This window comes from Ixodes scapularis, unplaced genomic scaffold, assembly GCF_016920785.2.
Source record: "Ixodes scapularis isolate PalLabHiFi unplaced genomic scaffold, ASM1692078v2 PGA_scaffold6__148_contigs__length_123643588, whole genome shotgun sequence".
In the NCBI taxonomy this organism is placed as follows: domain Eukaryota; kingdom Metazoa; phylum Arthropoda; class Arachnida; order Ixodida; family Ixodidae; genus Ixodes; species Ixodes scapularis.
In genome coordinates, this window is record NW_024609881.1 from 106,655,845 (window position 1) to 106,674,116 (window position 18,272).

At 44.3% G+C, this 18,272-nt stretch overlaps 1 long non-coding RNA gene and 1 pseudogene across 1 annotated transcript; both read right to left on the minus strand.

Moving 5' to 3' along the window:
- Positions 1-6,343: 6,343 nt before the first annotated feature.
- Positions 6,344-8,963, minus strand: LOC121838423. The gene is made up of 3 exons (XR_006078502.1): positions 8,926-8,963; positions 7,661-7,775; positions 6,344-6,426 (listed from the first exon to the last, which is right to left on the minus strand). It is a non-coding gene; the product is annotated as an uncharacterized LOC121838423 (long non-coding RNA).
- A 5,074-nt stretch (positions 8,964-14,037) lies between these two features.
- On the minus strand, positions 14,038-17,709 carry LOC115326518 (annotated as a pseudogene).
- Between the last annotated feature and the right edge of the window lie 563 nt (positions 17,710-18,272).

Consider the following 18,272-nt stretch of genomic DNA (forward strand, 5'->3'; position numbering starts at 1 on the left):
GATGACGGTAACCTTCTATTGTTCATCAGTGTTTTCGAAAGTCGTAACAATTTCTCTACAAGCCACTCCTAGAGCCGCTCGTCAAAGTTGGGGTGTGCTATCAAGCTTTATTTTTAGAGCGCAGCTCTTAGGCGCCCGTTTCCGGCTTGAGCGGCGTCGGCGTCGCCGTCGCCGTCGGCGTAACCGCGCGGTGCATTATGGGTAAATTTCCCCGCTAAATCTAGCGGAAAGGTTTCCCGCTAAATCTAGCGGAATAATTACCCCCCTAAATCTAGCGGAAAAATTTTCCCGCTAAATATAGCGGAATAATTTTTTCGCTAAATCTTACGGAAACATTTCCCCGCTAAATCCAGCGGAAAAATTTCCCCGCTAAATCTAGCGGAAAAATTTCCCCGCTTACTCTAGCGAAAAAATTTCCCCGCTAAATCTAGCGGAAAAATTTCCCTGCTAAATCTAGCGGAAAGATTTCCCCGATAAATCTAGCGGAAAAATTTCCCCGCTAAATCTAGCGGAAAAATAGGGAGTTTTAGAATAACGTACGCAATTTTAGCGCACGCTCGCGCTAAATTTAGCGCTTGCGTTAGCGCTCGCTAGACAGGAGAGTTTTAGAATAGCGTTTCCCTGGTTTCCCCGCGGCGACGCAAAACGCAACGTCGCGCGCTTGCAGCGCCGCCAAGATGTAGTTGCAGCTAGTAATGCAATTCTCGCATTTCAAAAGGCACGCAAAATGCTGTAAATTAAAAAAAAAAAATAAACATTTTTTTGTCACAACAAACATCTTTAAACGTGTTTTAACGTATACTTTTGGTCACAGCCAACCTAATTTTTAGTTTAGTAGGTCACAACTAACAGACCCAAGACAATCCACACGTGCACAATTTCGCGCCAAATTACGAACCTAGGTTGCGCACGCTTTGAGCTCTGTGAAGTGGTTTCTTTTTTTCTTCTTTCTAATCATGCCTCCAATACGCCGATCGCGATCCAGTGTGCTGGTTGACCATCTTCTTCATATGAACATGTCGTGAAGCGATTTGGAGGACATGTTCCTCCAATACCGGGAGCCAGAACCGCGCAGATACAAGTCAAGTGGGGGGCTCCTGGATGTCGCCAAACTCGACGACCTGACATTTCGGCGTATGTTTCGCTTTGAGAAGGACGATTTTGGACTCTTAAATGACATTCCTGCTGATGCCAAAGGTGGTGTACAGCAGCCAAGGGGTTATTGTTAGCGGGGAGGAGGCCCTCCTTATGTGCCTGCGCCGACTTGCCTACCCAAACCGCTGGTGGGATTTGGAGCCGATCTTCGGCCGTCATTCGTCGGCAATGTCGAGCATCGTCGGTCAGGTGCTCAAGCACATCGACGGCACCTTCGGTCACTTGCTGGACGACCTGACCACCCACAGCTGGCTGAGCTTGGGCGACTTGGAACGCTTCGCAAGAGTAAGTCTGCTCGTTAACTGAGTGGCGTTTCTAAACCATTAAATTTAAGAAAAACGTGCGCAGCATTTTACGACATTCCGAAAAAAATTAACTATTGGATGTGTTTTTAAGTTTCGGTGTCCTATCAAAACGCACCTCCGCACCAGCAGTCCTCTTCCCCGAGGTCAAAGCGTGCGACTATCTCCTCACCTCCCTCGTAGAAGTAAGCGTAGCGCACATGGTCAAATTACGCATGGTTGTTGCTTAATTTGCCCACGAGGAACAGGACCGCCGACGCAAAGATGCGTTCCCATAGAAAACCAGAACCTATATATTCAACCCAATTCCGTTTTTATTTGGAAAGGGGGGGGGATGTTGCACGCACCTAATATTTCTGTAAGGTGCACTGGCTTAATGCTATTTTTTTTCATATCTAACGGTTTTAATGTTTCCTGATTAAAAAGTATACAAAAGTAATTAAGAACCTAATTACAACAAAGTTTATTCATCTTCTTAAAGAGACTCTTTGGCAGAGACCAATATGACAACTTTTTCTCTGTGCGATACACACTTTTTGCTGGAGTGATTTGGCCGGCATGTCATAAAACGCTTTGCAATATTCAATGCTTGGAGTGTCACATAATAATACTTGCCATTATTGGTGCTCAGTAGCCTAGTCATAAGCTTTAAGCCCCCCTCCCTCCTCCCCAATATCTAGTCAACCATATGATATACACATGCATTTTGACTCCTCTCCCCTCTTTACACCACAAATCATAACAATCCTAGCCCCCCCCCCCCCCCTTCCCTCTCTTCCTCCCAGCCTCAGACCTCTTCTCCCTCCCCCTCCCCCCAAAGAAATTTGTGCCTACTGTTGTCATTTCCAATTAAGGAGGTCAAATATGTTACCCAGAACTGCTGAACAGAACTAATTTAGAAAAAACATACAGCTTAAAGAGGGATGTTTGTTTAGTAATTGATTTTATTTCATGACACATTTGTATACTACAAAAAACAACACTTCCTGTGCATGGGAGAAAGTAAACTGATAAGGTCTTGGTATATGGTCGTTATTTATTTGATATTAATAAATATACTACATATGCAAACTTCGGTAACACAACTAGAACAAAACATAACAAATTTAATGAGCCTTATCGCTTCAATATGGACTCTTTTAAAATCCTTTCTGTTAAATGTATTGAAGAATAAAACTGCCTATCCACAGAAGCTCTAAATAGTGAAAATGTGCATGGTTTTCTTGATAACATTTTTAATAGTTAAGTGTGCCTACCAACCTGCTTTGGCCTCATAGCTGGCAAGATATTAAAATAAAGAAAATAAAAAGCTGCATTTAAACTCATCAATACTACAAATAAGGAATACTGACACCAAGCAGTTGGAGAATAAAATTAAATATAAAAACAAGACACTTGATCAAAGCAAATCATGTTTTAGATACCATGAAGGTCTCGCTAAGAATGTACCATTATTGCAGGCCGTTCATGCCCGAGGTGCACCCCTCCCAAACTGCTGGGGTTTCGTAGATGGGACGGCGAGGCCCATCTGCCGCCCTTCCACCAACCAGCGGATCTACTTTTCTGGACACAAGAGGCTGCACGGATTGAAGTACCAGTCAATAATGTGTGCAAACGGCATCATTTGCCAACTTGATGGTCCCTATCCGAGACACAGGCATGACGCTGGTGGGTGCAGCTGATCTGGACCTGCATGCTTCCACGTTTGATATTAACACTTCCCATTAATCAGCATTTCAACTCTGTAGCAACACTGAATAAGCAGTTTTGCTATAGAGGTAGCACCGAACCAAATACAAATCACGAAGGAAATCATGTGTTCAATACAATTATTAATGCAATTCTTTCAAATGAGCTAGTCCAGTCGCTGAGCTTAAATAACAAGCCTTGAAATGCTGTTTTGTGCTTCATTTTTGGTTAAGATGCAGTGGCATGTTCCGATTTAACTATATCTCTTCCAATTTATGCAGCCCTTGCTTTCTTCGAGGTTCGCTGCAAAAATATTTACTTAGCTCTGAAAGAGTGTGCTGTTCTACAGAGGACAAAGTATTGTAATGCAGCATTCACACTGCATTGCAAAACGGAGCATGCCAAATGAGCACACTGGCGAATCAATACCATGCAACTTCTGTTTTTAAAAGTGGTAAAAAGTACAGTGCCTTCTTGTTTCTCTGTTTTATGCAGGCATTTGCGCGAAAGTGGCCTCTACGGAAAGTTGGAAAAGCTTGTGCAGGGCCGCTTTTACACCATCTACGGCGACCCAGCGTACCCATTACGGCGGCTTCTGATGAGGCCGTACGGAGGTGCCACCCTCACTCAACAGCAAGTGCTCTTCAACAGTGGCACGAGTACTGTGCGACAAGCTGTTGAGTGGGGGTTCGGTAAAATAGTATCCGAGTTCGCATTCCTGGACTTCAAGAAAAACCAGAAGCTGTACTTGCAGGATGTGGGGAGAATGTATCGGGTGGGGGCAATTTTTACTAACTGTCATACATGCCTGTACGGTAGCCAGACTGGTATGTTCTTTGGGCTCCGTGCACCCAACTTGGGGCAATACTTGAAACCCTCTGTGCGGGACAGACACAACCTTTAAGATACTCTTGGTACAGTGCTCAGCAAACTTATATGGAACACTCAAACTGTGTCTTATCTCGTAAGATCAGTGCTCCATTACATAGCGCTCAATAGAACAGCTTGAGCAGGGAAGGTCGCTTGCTCAAGGCCGAAATTGTAGCTAGGCCAAGGAAAACAACAGTTTTGCTGGCAATCTACACTTATCGCCACCCTTTCGTATTAAGGTGCTTAGGTGACTGCCTAAACCCTCGGTGATTAGATGACTCAATCAGTGGGCGTTCTATGTTTTTACTGAATGAGCCCTTCAATAACTGACGATTTCAGCAGTCACCTTTGGCCGCCACCTGCATCAAGCAGAATTGCCATGTTGTCCCCGGCCCAGCCACCACTTCGACTTTGAGCGAGCGACCTCCCCTGGTTGGGCCATTCTACTGAGCACTACTTTTGGGGATTCTACGTGCCAAACCGACAAAGTGTATCTGGCGTGGCCCAGTGCAGGACTGAGGATTAATTTCATCCACCTGGGGATGTTCCGACGTACAAGAGAAAGTTCAATATCATGGCACCTTATTTGCAATAAGCCTCCGTCAGACTGCGGGCAGCTCTACAAACATTCAAACCAACTGGGTATCCGTAGGCTGGTGCTTTGCCTCCATGAAACCGTGGCAGCTAGCATTCTTATAAGATAAGACACAGTTTGCATGTCTCGTATAGGCTTGGTGGGCCCTGTAAATTTTCCAAAACGTGGTCTTTCTAGTCTTTTTTAAGTGTTGCACATTAAGCGCTATTTCATGCAGAACTTCTTTAGCTGCTGTCAAGATATTGTACCCAGGAGATTATACAGTTCGCATGTTCTACATAATTTTGGTGACACTGTTTATTTACCATAAAGTGGCCTTTCTAGTCATTTTCTGATTGCCGAGTTAAAAGACGCTGTTATTTTTTTTTGAACAAGTTTTCTTTGGCTATAGTAATCTTTATTGGAGCTTCCATTTCTACATTTGTACTTGCAAGATGTGTGGAGGAATATAAAAATATTTATGTTATGGTAATTAAACAAATAAAAGTGAAAATTCAAAGCCTGCTGTCTATTTGAACTTATTAGCAATCATTGATTGCACGAGCTCCAGCATGGCTTGCTGCTGTGTGAGAAAAAAGTGTCTTTCCTGTGCACGATCCCTTTCTCTTTCTGCCCTTTCTTGAGCTCTCTCCTCTTTTTCTTCCTCCCACTCACGAACTTGTTGCTCGAGCTTGTCTCTGTCGAGGGCCAGGCGCTTCTATTCGAGGATGAGGCGCTTCTCTTCAAGTGAAATCCGCCGCTCCTCCAGCTTGTTCTCCCTCTCTCGGGTGCCCTGTTCAAACTGTAATCTTTTTTCAAAGAATATTAGATTCTCATTTTCTCTTTTTTTTTTCCTGTAAGAAAAACATATGAAATGCATGTTAGACAAATGTTTCTCCAGAAATGTGCACAAACCTTTCCTGGAGGTCTACACTGTGGTCACTTTGCCCAGCTGCATATTTGATCCGAAAGAATAACATTGGGCAAGGATATCATGGAGTTGCAAATTGACATGAATATATTCAGCAACTTCATTTACTTTGCTGCAGCCTCCTTAGCTTCCTACAAGAAAAGAAGCCCCACAACGACATACGCAGGCACAGGAAACATGATAGGGTCATGAAATAGTCTGGAACGCACCAATACAAAGCACATGAACGAGCACAGAGTGATCGTAGGAAGCACAAAGGCAACAGGAATGTCAGGCAACCTAGGCCTTGAAGAACAGAGGTGAGATCAAGGTGCCCGGATTGTGAAATGAATTACCGTTGTAGATTTTCTTTTACTGCACGTGAATTACATTAAGTGTTCACAACTAATATTCAACTTTTCTTCTTAGATGCAGATATTAAGATAGACTTGTCTTCTATGTAACAGGATACCCCTGAGGTACTTTGGTAAAAACTGTAAAAAAGGTATTTCAATATACAAACATACAGAGCAAGAATTTTTTTTCCGAACGATGTCAGGCACTGTGGGTTTCAGTTCGTGGCGACTGCAAATGGTAGTGCTTATGTTTCTCTCTTTGTGTTGGTTCATGCACCTACCCTTACCTCAAGCCCTTCACCTAATCACAAGGGATGTTCTGAGGAGGTTTATAGAACATTTGAGCTGCTTGGGAAGCCTGGAGCTTACCCCTCTGCACCTGACGGCTAGCTTCAGGTTCCACGGTCTGCTCGAGTGAAGCTGCAGGTGCATGGCCTCCAACATCGATCGAAGGGGTGCCCGTGGCAGCTGCAGGTAACTCTCTGTTCACGTCAAGACCAACAATTTCATATGTGTCGCCTGCATCTGCTGCAGAGAGGAGCTCTGCCGTATCCACAACACAAGTGGTCCCTGAAAAAAAATATCAAAAAACAGCACCTCTGAGGAAATTAACTCTTAAATATTATGTTTCCCATTGGTGCTTCCATTGGTGGTTCAAGTATGCAGGACTGGCCACAGCATCTATGATAATGAAAAGCGTAGGCATATGTTTTGTCTCGCCCTATGATAAACTAAAGCCGAAAACCTATGGGCCTTCAATCGGCAAAATACAAAAAAAAAAAAAATGGATAGCATAAAATGCAACCGTACCATGCATTAAAGCTAACGGCTCGAGCTTAAAAGCTCTTCCACATTAGCGGTGCTGTGACCGCTAGCGGCAGTGATTTTGGCCGCAGAATTGGTGACTCCAGCGAAATCAACGCTGCATAGCGGCCACGCTGAGAAGCGCAAGAGAGGAGGTCACTTCGACTCTGTCGTTTGCTATCGCTGCTTGGTTCTCGCAGGCAGCATAGAAACATTCATCGTTTCCAGTAGTCATATTTATGCTTCTACCGTGTCATTTTTACGCACTGACCAGACGAAAGTTTCTACTGTCGATAATCGCTTTGCTTTCATATGTAACACCGATTTTATGCTGCAGTGCAAGAAATTTATGATGGTCCACGTGCTGAAGAACGAAAACTACCTCCTTTCGCCCGCCATTTTGCCTGACCACCGCGCCCCCTATAGTTCGTTGGAGCCGCTAATTGCACCATGTGAAACATGCTTAAAGGGCAACTTCAATCAATATTTTTTATTTATTTGGAATTACAACTGTTTTTACCTAAAGCAGTGTCTCTGAATTACAAGGTATAATTTTTTTTTTCTTCTCGATATTGTGTGTAGTTTTATAAATATCACGGCTCAAAGTTTGGTTTCGGGCGTCTACGGAAAAACCAAAACTATCCGCCAGAGGGATGGCAACGCTGATCATCAGCCTACGGTCGCGACGTGACGTCAACGGCGCTACGGTGAGAGGTACAACCAATCAACCGCAGCTCCACCGCGATCCAATGTCACAAGGGTGCTGTGCCAGTGTTCCTTAGCTAAAAGCTAACCCGCTCGCCCCCTGCTAAAGAGCAACTGGTCACATCACTAAAATCGGTCCTAATAGAATATGCATTTTCACTTTGACGTAAAATTTCGGCTGTAATATATTTGAAGTTACTAAAGCGATACCTGTCATTTATTTTGGTTTGGTTTTCGACCGGAGTTGCCCTTTAAGACAAACACATATGCATTAAGACGCCCTGATCCCACTTACATATGTTGCCAGCACTTTCCGGTACCTCGACGACCGAAGAGGTTGCCACGTACGCTGCAGCAGCAGCATCAGTGGAAGTGGAGGCACGGCATGCGTCCGCAGTTGCGCTGCCATTCTGCGAAAGTCCACCAGATGTTGTAAATGATGCTAAATTTTTTTTTCTTTTAAGCCTTTTGTTTAAGTTTTTGCAGCAAGTGCAACATGTGTGATACTTGGTTTACATTCTTCTTCTGCAACCATCTTGAAAGAAATTAACAGTAGGCTTGTTCGATTCACCTACATCTCCTGCACCAGCTTCACTCGGTGAACACATAGATGCTAGTTAACCCTTTCCCTACCATGGACGACCTGGGTCCGTCCACACTGTTATTACCGCTCCTCACGAAGACGAGCTGGGCTCGTCCACATTGATTCGGGCTCCAATACGCTACCATGGACGAACTGGGCTAGTCCACGTGTTTCTAGTGACCTTTGCTGTGGACAGATGGCGCTTCACGAAAAACAAAAACCTGGTAAATTCCTGAATTTGGCACAAAATTGTTCCAACGCAGACAACAGGGGATTTAAAAATGGCGGCGTCAACTTCTGGTCGCTGCGTTCGTAGTGACGATCTTGCCTCAAAACTGGGGCGAAAACGAAGATATTGTGACGTCTCTTCAAATTCAGAAGACGAGGAAATGAATCTTTCATTGAACAGCGAGAGTGATGCAGCTGAGTTATTGGATTTTAGCTCAGACGACTCCGATTTCAATGAGGACACCATGTCGGCGTATCGGCATTGGACTAGAATCAGCGTAAAAAAACCTACTCCAGTTCCTCCACGTTTTGCGTTCACTTCGCGTGCAAGGTGATGTGAACTGTCTGCAGTACTGCTACGCCCGGCCTGGACGTCCATGTGCAAGGTGACGTGAACTGTCTGCGGTAATGCAGTGAAGCCAAACTTTAATCCCTTTTTCTTTTGCAGTCTGTTCAAAGTTTTCTCATAGAATAAATATTTTGGCATTTGTTTTTGGCCTGTGTATTGCATACTAAATTTATAAGGCACATAAAGAAATTCGGTATTTTCAAATCGTTTTTCTTTTCAAAAATTTTGCGGTAGGCAAAGGGTTAAGAGTGCAGCCTGTCTTAAAATACAAGCTGGGAACACTGCCTTGCACTTTTCTGCATCGAACCTTTTTTGCACCGGTGTAGGCTGGTGCAGGTAAATCGAACGAGCCCAGCATTAATAAATAAAAAGAAAAAAAAGAAAGAAAAAGCTGACGTACCGTGGAATATGCTAAGTTGGTTGCGGCGGCGGTGTCCCATAACGCAGACGCATCGCTTCGTTCGGCGGCTGTGAGCTTCTGGCGTGACGGGGCCGCTCTCCGGATGGCCGCCGCCTTGTACTTGTAGTGAAATTCTCTTGTCAGATCGGCGATCTCCTGGAGGAGGTGTTCCTTTTCGCTATATTGCTTCTCGGTGCCTGACCTGCGACAGAGTAGCAACTGAGCTCGACCTGCTGCTCAGATCAAAGCACACACTTTAACGCCGCATTGCTTTAAATAATCTTTAGCAGTAAATGAAGCAGCACACTCACCTTCTTAAGTTGGCGTTATCCTCTGCAGCAAACTGCGCGAGCAGCAGGTCGAGGCGGTGCGTACCGCTCGCGCGCTAAAACTTTTGCCGGTGGCTGAAAGAAGGTTGTTTGCGATTTGGGCCCATCGCGATGGGTCCTCAAACGGGTTGAGGGCGTGAACTTCTTGTAACAGCGAAATGTCCTCTTGCGCAGAAAAGCGCAATCGCGAGGAGGCTGCTGCCGCTGCTGCTGCCTTCTGAGCCGCCATTTGCCTATTCCCGCCATATTAGAACACGGATCGTCTTGGCCTGTGGTCTTGGCTTTAGCCCTCTCGCAACTAATCGCGCAGCACGAGAACGACGCAAAGACCCTTTGCGTCGTCGGAAATAGCGCGCGCTATTTCCGAGAAATAGCGCGCGCTAAAATTGCGCACGCAAAGCGCAAAACTTGGTTTGCGTTCGGAGCATGCGCAGTGGCGACGACGCTATTCTTTGCGCACGCAAAGCTTTAGCGTGCGCTATTCTAAAACTCCCTAATGTCTCTTGAGGTCAGGTGACCCCCCGTGGTCACGTGACACCCCCAGGTCACGTGACCCCCACGTGACCTTGGCGAGGGGGCCATGTGACCCCTCCAAGGTCACGTGACCACCCCTCCCCCCCGATGACACGTGAACCTCAGTACCCTTCCCTCCTCCTCCTCAAGAGCTGCGCTCTAATTCGGCGTTACAGGGAGTTGGAAACGGCTTTCATTTTTTCTTATTCTTTTTGAGACGTGACAGCTTTTTCCGTCAAAACTTCGTCGGCAGCATATCGAAACTTTCTGATCGCAATCGCCCCAATGCCTAAAATGTCCGCACGTAGTGGCTAAACGTCGTCATCGTAAGCTCGGTACCCATCTCCAAGTTCACGTGTAGCACAACTAGGTACAGTCAGCACAGAATGAAACCCGAACGACGTAACGCGTGCCCATCGACACAGGCTGCTCCACCTGCAGGGCCCCTGAGAGCTAATGAAAATGCGCCGGGGTGCGAGGGTGCGTGCCCTACTAAGATGTGCTCGACCCTCGCTCGGTGCGTCTGCCCCTTCCGGGTTTCACCGGTGGCCCGCTGTAAGCACCGTTGCTCGGGGTTCTTCTGCGTCGCCGCACTGTCGCCCGGTCGACACCGGGCGGCCGATTAAGCTGACTACAGCTCTTTGTGATAGGCCCTGCTCAGACAAGGCGATGCATTTATTCCACTCCGGAATTGACACGCCTGGCATATCGGTGGTTACCAAAGAGCGCTTCAGCGAGCATTTCCACGCTTTTTTTAAGCATCGACTGATTACCTTGCACGAAAACATGCGCATTGCTTATAAAAGCCGAGGCCACCGCGTCGGTTGGTTGCAGCGCTTTTTTTTTTTTCATAAAGAGGATGTTTATGCCAATGAACAAATTGTATTTTGCGTTCATGACGTTTCGCTATTTTTCAGGAACCGCGTATTTCACGTTGGTCACCGGAGCCTCCGCGTGGTTCCGTTGACACGTCAGCAAGCACTAGGGGTCTTTTGTGCACGAAATGTTTCAATTTTCATTTCGCCCTTGCGATACACAAAGCGATAATTAATGACAGCGCTGAAGACATATCGCTGGGCATTCGATACAAAAAGCGATAACTAATAAGTGCGCTGGACAGATTGGACCAGAATCAGCACTAAGTGACGTATTGTTCAATGCTCAAGTCACTGCAATCAAGGAAAATGTTTGCCGAGTGCGCGAGTTAGTAGGCCTGCGTTATGGCATTCGCAGCGATGCATACGAGCCTGGAGAGCAAGAGAGGTTGATGGACGAGCCCTGGGAATGAACGTATGTATGTGCTCATATATTATACACCAATTATTTGTAGTAGCAACCTTCAATTGGGTGTCAGCACCCAATTGTGAGTCCCAACTTGTTTTTCTGTCTCGTTATGTCGCGCTGTTTTGTTATAAGTACTGCTAATTATAAAACTACGATACGCATAACAAACAATAAAAACTGTCCGTGTCGTCCGTGTGTCTTTTTCGTCCTCTTCGTTCGCGCATTTTAACATTTTAAACGATATGAACAAACTAGCCCCAACCAAAGTTTTATTGAATAAAAACTGTGCACGCCAGGAGGCAGAAGACCCCAAGGGCGTGCTCCACTGGCGCGCGCGCAAGTAGCTTTCTGCTGGTCCTAGCATCGACCTTCTCGCGCCGCGCGCAAGCCGCAGCTGTCGGCCGGGTGACAGTGCGGCTAGAGTGCCTTCATACACAAGCGCGCTTTTGCTTGAGTGGTGACATCTCAGCCATTTTCACGCCCAATCGAGCGCGCAGCTTTGGCTAATGCATAGACGCCATTTTATCGCCCAAGTCACGCTCCAAGTGCGCGAGAGCGTCATGCGCTGGCACATTCAGTGCAACAATGGATGTCTTCACCCTGAGACAAACAGACATGTAGGCACCCTAAGTGCGGCGACACAAAAGCACCCCGAGTGACGCAGAGCCGTGGAGTGACGGCGCTTACAGCGCGCCACCGGCGAAACGCGAAGTCCCAGACGCGCCGCGCGAGGGTCGAGCACATCTTATAGCGTGTTCGTTTCACACGCACTGGCACCGTTCGAGTTCTCTCCCAGAATGCATCGCACTCACAGAGTGTTGCATGGAAAACTGGACTCAAACGAACTCGCTAAATGCACCGAGTGCAGAAGACTGATGCTGCCGCCATCTATGTTGTAGAAAGGGTACCGACTTCAAACCGAAACTAGCGCCTTTCTGTTCCGAGTGATGCGTGGGAATGCGAGAATGCAGTCGCTACCAGCGTTTATCTACAAACGTTGGCAACTGCAATTTGTAGTTTATAGTTGCGATGTCTTCAAGCAGCTCGGCTGCCGTAGAGATAGTTACAGAGAGCGTAAATTTCCGCAACCAGCTGTCTAAAAAGCAGCTGGTTGCGATCTTTCAATCCTTATTACCGTTTACACTGAAGAAAACTGATGGTGCTGTCCGAGCAGAAGCCTGATCCGTTTGAGCATGGTATTATGCGTGAACCACTGAAAGGGTACGGCTTAAAGCTAGCCTATTGGAATATCCAGCAAAACTGGGACTTTCGATTTGGATCGTCATTATAGGTGGATTAGATATTAGCCTTGGTGAAGGCGTCGAGAACGAGAGCTTTCTCGAACAAAATACGACGGGGCAAGTTAGCTGCGTAGGTAAATGTTAAACATGATGATGTTGCCCAATCCTCGGGTAAAGCCACCATCTTTAGCTTTCTCTGATGCTTATTGGGCAGTCAGAGGTTTCTGCTGGGGGAGTTTTATCGACAAATGTTAAATTTTTCACCCGCACACGGATGGTGATAGACATCTCGGGGGCCGCTGTTGCGTTTGTTCTGAGCATTTCTTGACACACTGGTATTCTTCAGCGTTTCTACGGCAACAGAGCGATTTAAAACCTGCGAATAAATCACGGGTTGTCAATAGCTTCCTTCTTGAAATAGCAGACGCTCACAATTCAAGCTCGCGTTTGATTTCGTTGCCCGCGGAACGCGATTTCTATCAGATTTTTTTTTTCGTTTGGTTTGCGACACATCGTAGCAGACGAACCCTCGTCGTCTGCTCCCGCTCCTCGCCGGCCCCGCCGAAGCGAGGCATGACGGGATTGCATTTTGGCGCACTCCCGATTTTCTCGGTGCAGCGAGTGCATGCACGCGTGGGGTGTCAGCGCTGAAACGAACTCGGAGAGTGCAACCACTCCTGGAGCGCCGGCCGAAACGAACCCGTTCCACTCTGCGAGTGGGCAAGCGTGGGCACGAGTGCCGTGAAACGAACTCGCTATTAGTAGGACCCGCAACCTCGCCCCCTTGCGCATTTTCATTAGTTCTCAGGGGCCCTCCAGGTGCAGCAGCCTGTGTCGATGGCGACGCGTTCCGGCGTTCGGGTTTCATTCCGTGCTGACTGTACCTTTGTTGAAAATGTGGCGCATGTCAGCGGGTGTCCGGGAAGTTAGCAGCACCTACGCCTTGGTGTAAAGTCAAACACGAGTATGGTGTGAGGCCCTGTCCTTCCCTAGAGGGACGTCACTTGCGAGGCATGTAGAAGTGATCACAATAACTGAGGTCGCAGATAACTACTTTAATGGAGCCATTCCCAAGTTTTTACTTATCACAATATTGTTTTCGCGTTTGACAAAGACAGTCAAGTCCTATGGTTCGCAAAATTTCAACAAAAAGAATCCTGAAACTCAAATTCTGACTGCTGTTCCTAGTGGGAGTGGCAGTCGAAGCTATAGTGGTGGCAAAAATGAAACACCACAGTCAACAGGCCTGTGGTGTACCTAGTGAGCCTCAATGACAGCGCCACCTTAAAATGTGGTGACAGCTTCGATCTGCGCCGGGACACCACCCTTGAATCTTGGTATAAAGGTGTACTCTGAGCAGCACTGCACTGCTAATTCATGCCATCCAGCAAACGCTCCATAAAGATTTTGTCCATCTGCATGCGAACGAAGTCTTTTTGAAGCGATATCATCGTTTTGTGGTTAGTATGGTATACCAACATTTATTGCTACACCAGTTAAGCGCGATATTAGAGAAATCCCACTTTGAAATTTACGGGAATATGCAGACAAGCTGGTGAAGTAATTTCATATGAAAAACCCAAGACTGGGAACACATACAATACCAAACGAGCACGCACTTGTTCGTTATTATATTTGTTCCCAGTCTGGAATTTTCTTATTATAGAATTTGAATTTTTATTGGCATTCAAATATGAAATTCCCCAGTTGCCCCAATAAAAGAATACAGAAACGTGTACTAGATTTTCTTAAATATTTTATTTAAACTTTTTGCACTTTCTCGTTCAACAAGAAGAACGTCAGATAACCAGATGAACTTCATAAGGTGGCAGACCTCCGGCTGCAACTTGAACCAGGGACCCCGAGAAGCAGCTCCATAGGGCACGGGCTCAGCACCTGATAACGTGTCAGAAAACATTAAATTGCTTTGGCCCTACTCGTTATTCTATAGTATATGTCCTTAGATCTTCTAAATGTGAAAACATTACATACTACTGTCATTAGAATGTTTGTGATAATAAAGTCATAGGTGGTAGTCCATTCTTGATAAACAGACAGTTCTTTATCAGAAATGGTTTGTTGATAAGTGATGGTGGAATGTGTAAGAGTAAACAGCTTTTACGCGAGTTTACAGCTGTGAAACAACCGTGAAAGCGCGTAATTCTATTAACATGAAACAACCGCGCGACTAACAGGATAACTACATTTCATGTGTGGAACTGAAATATGTTCTACTTATTTATGCGTGAAACGTCGCTCTAATATCGACAGCTGCACTCATGCCATGGCGGAAGAGAAAGACAAATCTGCCGAAAACTCAAAAGAAATCCAAAGAAATAAGAAGTGGAATGATTCATTCTTTGCCAGATAATGTATGCAGCGCGAGTGTTAGCACAAACAGAAAATCGACGATTTTCCGTGGTTTTCTTGTTTCTATAATTGAAAATCTGCAATTAAAACTCGCGAAGTAAATAAGAGGAAAATATACAGATGTAAAAATATACAAAACGTAAAAAAAGAAGAATGAAACATTAACTAAAACACAGCAAGAATCGTTTACAAAAAAACTTTTTTGACTTCTTCCTTTTCCCTAGAAACTGTATGTAAAGAACGTTCGTGCTCTCCGGTTCCTCGTTTCATCCGTGCACACTTGTGGTGTAGCAATATGAACACGTTCAAACCCGCCCAGTTATTCATTCTGTTTTGTAAAGAAGCGTCGATGACATGTTCACATTAACTTTGTCGGGCAGTGTGCAATCCAAGAACAGAGGTTTGCTATCTGGCATAAGTGGCTGATTCTTGAACAGTCGTACTTAATTTTATGATGCGTTAATTTTAATTTTGAATGACATGCTTTGTATAAAATCACAAAAAGATATTAATATCCAAATGGGCTTCTGACTACAGAAATGCCATAGTGTGTTATTAGGGAAGTTCATTTAGCAAACACAAAAAAGCCGTAAAATTAAATTTTTGGAAATTTTCGCACGTTCCTTTTTTTTGTCCAATTAAGCGCTTCAATGGGCCGCAGTCAGGACATTTCACGTTTACTTGTAAACGGCTTTCCCCTTAAATCCCAAGTAAATAGATTGCATTTTGTTTTCCAGACTTTTTACTGAGGGGCGTTATTCCCCTTCATATCATCGCAATATTAATCCACCTCGTAACCGCACGTTTGTGAGGTTAGAAAATGATAGTAAATATAATAAATGAAGCACGGTGAGCAAACTGTGTAGCTCGTACTTCACAACATGTGTTTCGCGACGAAAGTAACGCAGTGATATGATTTTTAAGATTTACTAATAAAGTTTTAGATTCATTTAGCTCGCTCGGTATGAACAATACGTCAACTCACCCTTGAACTAGCAGCTGAGTCTGATTGGCCAGGCAAGTCCATTTGACACAGGGATTTTGCAGAGTTATTACTCCTCCGTTTCCCATTGTGTGGCCGAGGTATCTGCACTCGTTATCTAGTTGTGAAACATTCGAGTTATTAAGAAAATGAAATCTCACTATACACAGAAGTATTTGCCGATTCGGGATAATCGTCAAATATGGGATCATTGTAAATATCCGATCATCGCATTATTTTTAATATTGTAAGGGTACGCTAATATTTACACCATTACTGCTTTTCAAGGTAGGCGAACCCTACGACTGTAAACGTACTTCTGAGGCAGGTGCGTATTACATTCCCGTAAAACTTGGGAGGTAGATTTGACCGTCACATATGAGTAACGTTTCCCATGAGGTCGGTCATACATATTCGATTAATCACTAAGTTTAGTTGCTCCGTTGAAAGCACTCGCTGGCAGGTGAAACTTTTGGAATGGTCGTTTAAGTTCACATTCATCTAAATTAAAGAAGAGAATTAAGATGCCTCGTGTTTTCAATATTGCGCTGAGGGCTTCCAAGTTAGGGGTTACAAACGTCTACTACATTGTGCAATTTCGCATATCTTCATAACAATAAAACTTACGGTCAAATACTAGAAGTGATCGTTCTTGAATTTCATTATTGGATCTTCCATCTTCCTCCACATTACCTTGGGATATTACTACGTTGGCTATCACAATGCAAACAATCAGAATATTCATTGTGCCCACTTGATAATCTGTAAATGAATTGATACTGGATATCAGGAAGTGTATTTCTACGCTAATATTATGTTTCAAATCACTTAGCACATTTATTTTGACTATGATGTGCCCAGCTATACGCCGGGTTATTTTATATGAGAATATTAGGCGATTTCTAAAAATATTTTCAGCGTATAGCACAAAAAGCAAAGATTCTCTTACTGGTTTTATCAGCTTTCTATATGAAGAAGACAGTGAAACTGACTTCAAGATGTTGGCTTTACTGTAATTTCTAGAGTTTACTTTTGGTACTATGCGTTCACTACTCGATAAGCATAATCTCAAATAAAGTAGGCAGACTATTTATCGTATGATTTATCACATTTATTTGCGTTTGTGGCAAATGCAAGGTTAATACCATTGAACGCATCTGACTGTTATCATACCTTCAAGGCAAGAAATAAAACTAAATAAGAAATTCAGGTATTGGAGCACTGGTATTTGTGCATAGTTCGTTCGTAATTAACTTTCGGTTGTTAGACTCATTAGCATTTATAGAGCAAACGTTCAAGGTAGGTGCGCGGCCATGGGGGCAGGGGGAGCTTACGAAGGCCCAGCCCCCTTTATATGTAGTTGACCCCTTAAGCATATGTATGCCCTCCCCCCCCCCTCCCCCCCCCACACACACACAAACACTAAGTCACATTGAAAGTCCCAGCGAACCCCCTCTTCCCCCGAAAATGCTCCTGGCTTCGCCACTGCGATAAGGCTAATATACTTTAGGCTTTTGGTATTACAAACCTCTATAGTAGAACTCAGTATCAATGCACTAATATTAGGCTTGAATAAAAGTAAAAAAAAGAAAGTTCGCAAAAGAGGTAGTTATGTAGAATATGATGATATTACCGTCACGTTCACGATGCGCCGGTCTATGCTTGTGCCTGTCGAGAACAAACAAGAGCGGGGTATTTATATGTTAGCTGTTGGTACTACGTGGGAAGACGTTTCTAAATTTTGACCTTTCACAAGATTTCGAAACAAAGATTTTTTGAGACATCTAGCCTGACGTTTGACTTTATCTCTTTTCTGCCGTGCGTCAGCAACGTATAAGGGTAACCGGAAATATTTTTCATTGTGACATTTTAATTTGAGTTCTTATAAAACTATTCACCTTCACGTACACGTATAACACAAAATTAGTCACATTTAATTTTGCTCTTTTTATATTATTCTTTCCTTATGTCGAGAGTCAAACGTAGGCTAAGACTTGCGTCATCGCGAAGTACTGACTGCAAGTGTTTATTGAAAAAAAAATATATATTTTTCTTTATATTCCAGTTTTTGTTTGTCGATTCGTGAAGCGAGAAAAGAATTGTACAAGACATTAAACCAAATGAATGAATTCACAAGTAATAAATGTAAAACATCAGCACTATAGTCACGAATGCTGGACAACAATCTACGCAATGGTAATAAACGAACATCACTGGGAAACTAATTCCAAATATAATGGCATAAGGAAAAATATTTCAACACATTGGAACGTGGATGAAACTGTGAAATATTTAGTTTTCGGCATCTTCTTTAGAAAGGTGCTTTTGCAAAATTTAGATACATTTTTAATGACGCAAAATGTAATTAGTTAATTTTAATTGTGTAAGAATTTCAAGCCTCCGGTTTACTACGCCCGAGAAACTTTTCTACAGCCAGTGAGAAAAACCTCAGATCAGGCAACACCACCGGTCTATTATGCGTGGAGAGTGGGGAAAAGCTTAAAGCAGAAAGATTAGAGCGTGAAATATCTGGCATACTGTTGACAAATAAAACGTAAAGCTTTCATCTGAATAGCTTCAAGCTTGTTGATATTAAACGTTTTTAAGGGTTGCAACGAGAGAGCCATA